Consider the following 8,948-nt stretch of genomic DNA (forward strand, 5'->3'; position numbering starts at 1 on the left):
GCAACGGAAGATGAGGGCATACTTGAAAGACAGCGGCGTCTCGGCACCCCGGATGGCGTGGAGCGAGCGCGGCCTCCGCCTGTTGGCGACGCCGCTGCTAGTTGCGCCCACAGGTCGGCGATGTGGACGGGCGGCTTGGCTGACGCGCCGGCGGAAGAGCCCGACGGCACGCTCGGCGAAGGCGCGCCGTAAGCGCCCAAGTCGGTGGGCGGAAGGGACTGTTGCGGGAGTTGGGATGGGCGAGCCAGTTTGGGAGGCATGTTGATCGTGGTTACCAAAGTAGAAGTGGGGTCAGCGAAGCGAGAGGCTGGCTGGCTGCCGACCGCGAAAGCGAGTTTGGTATATAAGCTTAAAAATGGAAAGAGGTGAATGTATGGAATGGAAGGCGACACAGGCCTGCATTTATACAAGTCGCGGCACCGTACGAACCGGACGCTTCAAGGGGGCTGGGTGAATCGGAAGGGCGCCGGAGGAGTCGGTACGTCTTCGCATGGTGAGCATGGGCGTCGGCAGCTGCGGTAACGGGTGGGGCGCTGTGACAAGTGGAATGCGGCAATGAAAAAAGCGCCATGGAAATGGCAGGCGGACAAGCGGAAATGTGAAAGCGGCGTGTTGCTCCCAGCACATCGAAAAGCTGTTGCATTCCAGGTGCGGCGTGCAGCTCGCCCGCTCGTCGGTGAACGCGAGCTCGGACAGGAATGGGGTGTAAAGTATGGAATGAATCAAGGTGCGCTAGGAGGTGAGGAGACGGGACTGGGGTCATGGTGCTGACGGCGCTGCGCAAGTGCATGGGCGTGAATAAACTTTCGGAAATGGGCTATGTTACGAAGCGCGATAGATGCTCGCGGCCGGCGAAGAATCCCCGGCCGGCCAGCCAAGACGCAATCGTTCAGTTTTTAGCGTCGTGTTGCTCCCAGCACAGCGAAAAGCTGTTGCATTCCAGGAGCGGCGTGCAGCTCGCCCGCTCAGATGCTGGCGGCGTTGCCCTGTCCACACACCCGGCACCATGTCCAGCAGGCGGTAAGGCATGGGCGCACCAGCAAGGCCCGCCTGCCGGATGAGGCACACTTCTGTTGGCGCAGAGCTGGAGCCCCAGTAGCAGATCTGCAGCCCAGCCGGGTCAAACACTGTGATCGCAATGTTGAAGGCATGGGCAAGAACCGCCAGCTCCACGTCGCCTGGCAGCAGCCGGTGCTGCTGTAGGGCTTCACCGTATTGCGTCGCCGTGCAAGTGCTGGGGAGGCTGCTGGCATGGGCGTGTAGCACTTGAAAGCGCAGTGACTCCCAAGACTCGGCAATGGCGGCCACCACGGTCGCCAGCAGAATTTCAGGCGCAGGCACATCAGTGGCGCCCGCGGCAATGAGACCATATCGCACGCAGTCCAAACACGTTGCGTGGGCATCGAGCGGCACGACAGCACAGTTGCTTATGTCGCTGCGAGCATATAGGGGCACGCGGAGTTGGCCTGCATAGCAAGCATCAGCACGGAGCCACGTTATCAAGCTTATGCGTGTGGACATGGATGTGGGTGAGAGCAGTGCCTTCAGAACCGGGCTCGCTGGATTTCTGCGATGTGCTGCATAGCATGTCACACTCCGCGGATCACATGCACACATTGGCACACGCTTACCGGTGCTGCTGGATGGCTCTGCATTCCCAACGCGAACGTCGTTGGTTGTTCATCGATACGCATGGATGACGTGTCGGCTGTACCGGTATCGCCCACGTCACTACACACGCAGCCATCATGTGTATGCGCTACACGGACTTCAGCTGCACCCTGCGGACCTGTAGGATGGGGTATTATGCAGCAAACAGTTACACAACCATTGTAGCTGTACATGGACACGGTGGGCGCTTGAAATGGTCCTCGACATCCCACTATCCACGGTCACCATCTTAGGAAATGGCACCATGTTACAATATGGGTTTCTGAATAGAGGGCGGACTAATGCGGGCAGGTGCTTGATGAGCGGTCCTTCCATATACCACTGCCATAACCACAAGTATGCCGCCCCTTAGTCTGGCCTCACCACGTAAACGCTGACAGACATGACTTACGTTCTGAAACGAGGCGGAGTAATGCGGGCTAGTTTAGACGACAGGTCGTGCGCCAGTACCACGGCCATGGCCCGAGCTATGCCACTCCTTGTTTCTTGCCTTACCTCGTAAACGCAGACCGACACCCGTTGACCAGAAGTGCGCCACGTTTTCATCTGCGGGTGCACATGCTTGCTTTGTGGACTGGTGTAATGCGACCCAACTTCAATTTGTGCTCGGCAAGCGCGCCACTGCGTACCGGATATGTTCGCGATGTTGCAGAGACGCTGCACCTCGGCTTCCGTGCGCAATGCGTAAGATGTTTGACCCCGCCGACCAAAACTGCACGTGCCCAACTGAAGAAAGTTACGGTGGTTGTCCAGCAGCTTCTGAGCCTGCTGCTTGCTGAGGTCCTTCCGGAGCTGCTGCAACACGGCTAACGCAGGAGCGGCCATATGCACAGAAAAAACCTGCTCCAAGTTTCCTGCGGCGTCCATTTCAGTTACACAGCTGTGACCGATTTTCCAGTTCTTATGTTTAATTTTGTGTATGCTATCTTTAATTTGCGACAGTTTGTATTTTGACTTCAGACGAAAAAAGATGCTGTTTGCGTATGTAAGCAGGCGCCACGTCTTTTCGAAAAGTGCCGCTTCGCCAGGCGCTTCATCTTCCGCGGCCATTCCATGCGCGCGTGTTCATACCAAGTTATATGCTTTCAGTTACGTCAAGACAGCCATACATTCCTACGGTCCTGCTTGCCGCGTGCAACTGTGGCCAACATGCTGCCGCACAAGCGCGCTGACACACCACGACTTTTCGCCAAGAAAATTTACATACACTTGTACAGGCGCATTTTTCGAAACGCACGTGCGCATCCGCGAGGCAAAATTCGCTCCTGGCTTTGGGGACGAAGTACGGAGGGTCTATTCGGCAGAGTACGACCGCTCACATTTGTGCGAGGGGCTGCTTAACTACTTTCGAAAGTTTTTGCAGGGCTATTCGCAGATGGTCGCTCCCCTTACGTCCCTTCTGTCGTCCAAAGCTCGCTGGCCTGAGGACTGGGACGAAGGATGTGATCGCGCCTTCGAGCAGGTCAAGAAAGCCTTGTCTTCCGCTCCTCTGCTGGCCCTTCCAGATCCGTCGCTGCCTTATGAGGTTATCGTCGGATTTTGCCATAGGTGCTATTCTGCTTCAGCAAGGTCGTCCGATCGCTTACGAAAGTCGTAAGTTGATTCCTGCCGAACGTAACTACCACACTTCTGATCGTGAGTTGCTGTCTCTCGTTCATGCACTCAAGGTTTGGCGTTGTTACTTGGAAGGTGCGAAGTTCACTGCCGTCACCGACCATAAGCCCAACCTTTCGTACCCGACGCAAGCTCAACTGTCTCGACGTCAGGCGAGGTGGTTGGAATTTCTTGAGTCTTTCACGTTCGACTGGCAATATCGCGCAGGAGTTTGCAATCCCGCAGATCCTCTGTCTCGGTTCCCGGGACACAGTCACGCGTGTCTGATGATGGCAATTTCGACTCGCGCCACTCCGAGTGGGGATGCTTCCGCCTCTTCCGCTGGCGTCATCTCAGAGATATCGACCTCTTTTCCAGACTTAGAGCGGTCGCTTGTCGAAGGTTATTCGTCTGATCCTTGGTTCGCCGATCCGTCTAATACGGCGTCTCTGCAAAAGCATGATCGTTTCTGGTACAAACAACATGCTCTTGTGATCCCTAATGATTCCAAACTTCGTTCGCACATTCTGCATCTCTGTCATGATCATCCGATGGCGGGTCATGGTGGGGTGGCCAAAACGTTGGACCTGGTTCGTCGTCAGTTCTGGTGGCCGAAACTTCGCTCTGCTGTTGCAGAATACGTTCGTACGTGCGACAGTTGTCAGCGCGTTAAGTGCTCTAACGATCTTCCTGCTGGGAAGCTCCTTCCGTTGCCCATTCCTGAAGGGAAATGGCAAATCGTCACTATGGATTTCATTACGGATCTTCCTTCTGATTCGGATGGGTATACGGCAATCTACGCCTTCGTTTGCAAGCTTACCAAAATGACTCACCTTGTTCCGTGTCGCAAAGAAATCACTGCGGTGGAGTCTGCTAAGCTTTTCGTTGATACCGTTGTTCGTCGGTATGGTTCCCCCGCGATCCTTGTTTGTGATCGGGATCCGCGTTTCCGTTCCGCTTTCTTCACGCATCTGTGTGAGGATCTGTCTATCGACCTCCGTTTCAGTTCGGCTTATCATCCGCAAACTGATGGTCAAACTGAACGTGTGAATCGTACCCTCGAGGACATTTTGCGCCACTGCGTTGCCGGTGATTATCGATCCTGGTCTCGTTTCCTTTCCATGGCTGAGTTCGCCATGAATAACTGGGTGCATTCCTCTACCGGTACTTCTCCGTTTCGTCTGATGTACGGTTTCGAACCTCTGACTCCTAGTTCTCTCTTGGCTCGCCAAGTGGGGGGGGAGAAGGCGCGTGCTCTTCGCAACGCCGTTTCCGTACGTTTTGCATCTGACATGCAAGGTGCGCTTGAGCGTGCTAAGCGTTGTTTGGCTGCACAACGTGATCGTATGAAGCGTTTTGCTAATCTCAAGCGTTCGGAACGTCAGTTCAAGCTTGGAGACGTCGTGTTGTTGAGCACTCAACACATGCGTCTTGAAGGTCCACGCAAGTTGCTTCCTCGTTTTATCGGACCGTACGTTATTAAGGCTAAGATTAACGACGTCGCTTATCGTTTGGACTTGCCTAATGGAACGCGTATTCATGACGTATTCCATGTGTCTCTGTTACGGCCTTACTATGAGAGTGATCGTGCTCCGAAACCTCCGCAACCGGAGATTGTGGATGGTGAATTGGAATTCGAAGTCGAGGCAGTCCTTGATCATCGTGACGTGACACAAAAGCGTCGTCGCACTCGGTTCTTTCTAATGCGTTGGAAGATCAAGGTCCAGAGTACGACTCGTGGGAACCAGAGTCGAACCTGACTAACTGTGCAGATTTGCTGCGTTCGTATTGGCAGACACGTAAAACAGCTGCTACCCTCGCGTCCCAACCTAAACCAGGAGTCACGCCTGTTGTCTCGCCGTCCTCCGTCTCGGACGTTCGTAAAACCAGATCTGGGAGAGGTGTTCGTAAGCCTCCTCGTTTCTCTGCATTTCTTCGGACTTTATCTACTGCCAGTGGGGTGCCTGCGACTCTGCTTTTCCATGCGCAAGCGTGGCGGCGTGGATAAGTCGGCTGTCGGGACGACCAGCCAATTAGGGGGGGAAGTATGTAACGAGCATGAGCTGTTACATTACTCTCATTCGCCTATTCGTTATCGTTCGTCGGTGAAGTTTGGCCTTCGCCATAGGGCCTTCATCTAATCTGGTTCGCTTCCGTCGGTGGCCGGTCGATAAGACGGCTCACCACCCATCACTCGGGGTCTTTCGGTCCCACCACACAAGTGGAATGCTTCTTAAATAGGCTTGATCATTACACTTAGCAAAGGACGTCCTCGGCCAATTCACGAGCAAAGGAGCCCTCCCACCTCACGCTCTTCTAGCGTTGGATTTTCCAATACACCGTCGTAAGCCGTTGGCGTTACTTGCTGATACCCGCAGATTTCAGCGGAAGTCGTGCAGCCCCGTCTCGATACCATTGTATCACAGCAAAGGCGTAACAGGGGATACTCAGATGGGCCTTCCGTCATTACACAGAGCTTCTGTGGACTTCTGCATGTCAAGGACATCCGGACACACCCAGGCACACACATCCTAACGGACCCATGGGTCGTCCATCGCACCATTCACCCTTCCTTCCTGCGACAATCCAACTTTAGCGCCGCCACATGTATTACATGTCAGGAGCTGGGACTTCACGATCACCCGTCGACCGGCACAGGGACCAACAGCGGCAGCGGTGCCGCCGGCGCCGCCAGCGCCGCCGCATTGTGGCTGGGGAAGCTGCTGCTGCGGCCGGATCATCTCCCAGCCGGGCTGCGACGACTGTCCCTCAGCCACGCCAACGTGCTGCATGTCCCCGGAGCCGGAGTACGGCAGCTCCAAAGACTGGAGCTCAAGAGGGGATGCCGCTGGCAGGGCGGTGCATCGCCGAATCGACCCTGTGGCAGCAGTGGAGGCGACGGCAGCGGAGGCGGCATTAGCAGGCTTTCCGGGACTGGTCAGCCACCGAGCTCGCCGGTGCTCCCGGGCACCTCCAAGGGCCCTGGAGATTGTACGGCGTGCCGTTTCTGACGCATCTGCAGCTGGCGTTGGCGGCGCTTGGGTCGACCGAGCTGAACGCCGTATGTGGCAGCTGCGGCTGCCAGCTCCCATCGCTTTCTCTCGGCATTGCGGGCGGACCCGAGAGACGGCCGAACCCCCTTGAGGTGGGTCTTCCAGGCTTGTACGGCAACAGGTGGCGGGGTGAGTGGAAGGCGTTTTATCTAGGATGCATTAGGCGGCTCTCTATCTTCTGGCCCTGCTGTCTGCAGTGGGGCCTTATAGTTGTACCGCGATGTATTACTGTACCGTTTCCGAAAAAGTAGGGACCTGATTGGCTACCAGCTTGTCAGTTCACTTCGGAACGCGTGGAGCTGTTGTGGAGCTTGATGATTTTGTTCACGCTTGCCGTTTGAGTGATTTACTTCATTCACCACAACCGCAACAGTTCCTCTGCGCCGCACTGCATCGCTCGTCCAAACGGCGCCATCAGATCTACTCCAATAGATCGAGATCTCTTGACAGGTCCGCGCTCTGAGCCGTGAAGCTAAGGTCTGTCGCGGTTGGTGAACAACTGTCAACGGTCACAAAGCCAACAGGCTGAAGGCTGGCAAGCTGCGATTGTGTCTGCTGAGCGTTGAGCACCCGGCCTGGACCGCGGACTTGGCGGCCGAGGCCCTGCTGTGTGCCGGTAACGGCACCTCAGACTCATACGTTTACGCCTAAGCAAGGGACTGTCGGTGGCAGGTCGCGGACCTCCAGACTACGTATAACGGCCAATGACTCTTAGCCGTGTCTGCTAGGTTCCAGAGAGACACCATCTCTTCAACAGGTTATGAGCCCCGGCTTCCTGCCTCCCGCGCTCTGACAAGCATAGCTCCCACAGCATCAGCACTGCTGCAACAAGCACAGCTCCCACCACGTTGACACTACCCTAGCTACCGGCCTGTACGGATCCAGGGGGCACCTGCCCTTTTTCCGGCTTCGAGGAAACTTACACCCGACTTGTTACTTGATATCCAGGTTGCGGGGAAGCGACCTGCCTGCCAATTATTATGCATCCCGTTCCTCGTCTGCATCGTATGTCGTACGTTCCAATCCCCGTGCGGCAGGATTATGTACATGTCAGATGCCGCCACGTTGCATCTGATCTTGGAGGGTCTCATACTGGCGGTTGAGCTCCTGGCACAAGTGCAGAAGCCGCTGTCGTGCCGTGTCCCGCTCACCGGGCGGCAGGGCCGCCAGCACCGCGGCGGATTTGTCCGGGTGCCAGCGCCGTACGGCGGACAGGTAAGCTCGCCGCAGAGCAGAGCGCGGTGAAGCGGTACGGCCGCCATTGCCACTGTTGCTGCCTCTAGAATTGCTCCTGCGACTGGCCGCGGTGGCGGTGGCGGAAAACGCGTCCCCCTCCAGCATAGCGAGGCCTTGCAGCAGGCCTGTGCGAGCAAGTAGGCGGGGTAGGATGGAGGAAGACAAGTGCAAGGGGTGAATCCTCCTAAGGCCGGATATGCCAGGAAAGCTCAACGTGTGGCGGTTTGCGAGGCAAAGGAGGCGTGCGGAAGCGGCGGAAAGGGGGGTTTGGCGGGAGGAGGAGGAGGGGCCCGGATTGGATTGGCTACAACTCCTTGAGGGAAAGGGTGATGGGGCTCCAGGGGGGTTCAGTGTCTTGGATTGGGTACAGTTGAGGCTCCGACACGAGGTGACACATGGAGATGGGCTTTCCAACAACCTCGATAGCCTCGCTGCATGTTGGGAATGGAACACCAGCTAGCGCTCTGTGTGTCTGTGTTCCCAGCGCACCGGTTCCATGTGCACGGCTCTGAAGACAAGCACGGCTGCATGGTATGTGGTGGCAGTGAAGCGATCAGGGCTGGGATGGAGCACACACACCTGGAAAACCGCAGAAAACGAGGCGATGGAGAGGCCTGAAAGTGCTTACCCGATGTGGAAGGAGGCCATGGCATGTCTTTGATCTGTAGCCTAATGCAAGGTGTCAACTCCGTCGCGACTGCCGTTGTTGCTGCTGCTGCCGCTGTTGCTGCTGAAGTGGCGGCAGCGGTTGTTGGCTTCACACCAGAGCTGCGCTGGCCCGCCTGCTGTCGCCCCGAGCCGCTCCCTTTCGGCGCACCTTCCCCATCGTCCAGCGACTCACCCTGGACCAGCCTGTGGAGAGCCTCCCACCTGCACCGCATTGCAGGTCGGGCGGAAGAGACACGCCCACACCGGAAGCAGGCAACGCTAGCAAATGAAGAACGCGCCGTCCCTTCGGGGTTACCGCTACTTTGCCTTCCTGGGGCCGCTACGGAAGGGGGGACCCAAATCTGAGAAATGTACGGCCCTCAAAACAGACAGCAGACCGCAGCCACCAAGGCACCCACCTCTCAACCAGCTCGCGCCACAGGCTGACCATGCTGGCGGGCGCCCCAGCGAGCTCTCCCTCCGGGGTTCCCCGCTGCCTCTCACGCCCCCGACCCGGCTGGTTACCGTCGTCCCAAGGTGGAGTGCCTCCCCCGGCGCCACCATCACGCGGCGTCCCCGGACCCTGCTCCGCAGCCGCGCGCGCCGCGTGCAGCTTGTACTTTGCCCTGCGCTCCGCGTGGCGCCGCTCCCTGCAGCAGCAGCAGCAGCAGCAGCAGCAGCAGCAGCAAGAACTGACGTAGCTGTTTGCCCCCAGAGGGTCCTTACCCTCCTTAGCCCGGAAACGCC

The sequence above is a fragment of the Volvox carteri genome (genome assembly GCF_000143455.1).
Source record: "Volvox carteri f. nagariensis unplaced genomic scaffold VOLCAscaffold_25, whole genome shotgun sequence".
NCBI lineage: Eukaryota > Viridiplantae > Chlorophyta > Chlorophyceae > Chlamydomonadales > Volvocaceae > Volvox > Volvox carteri.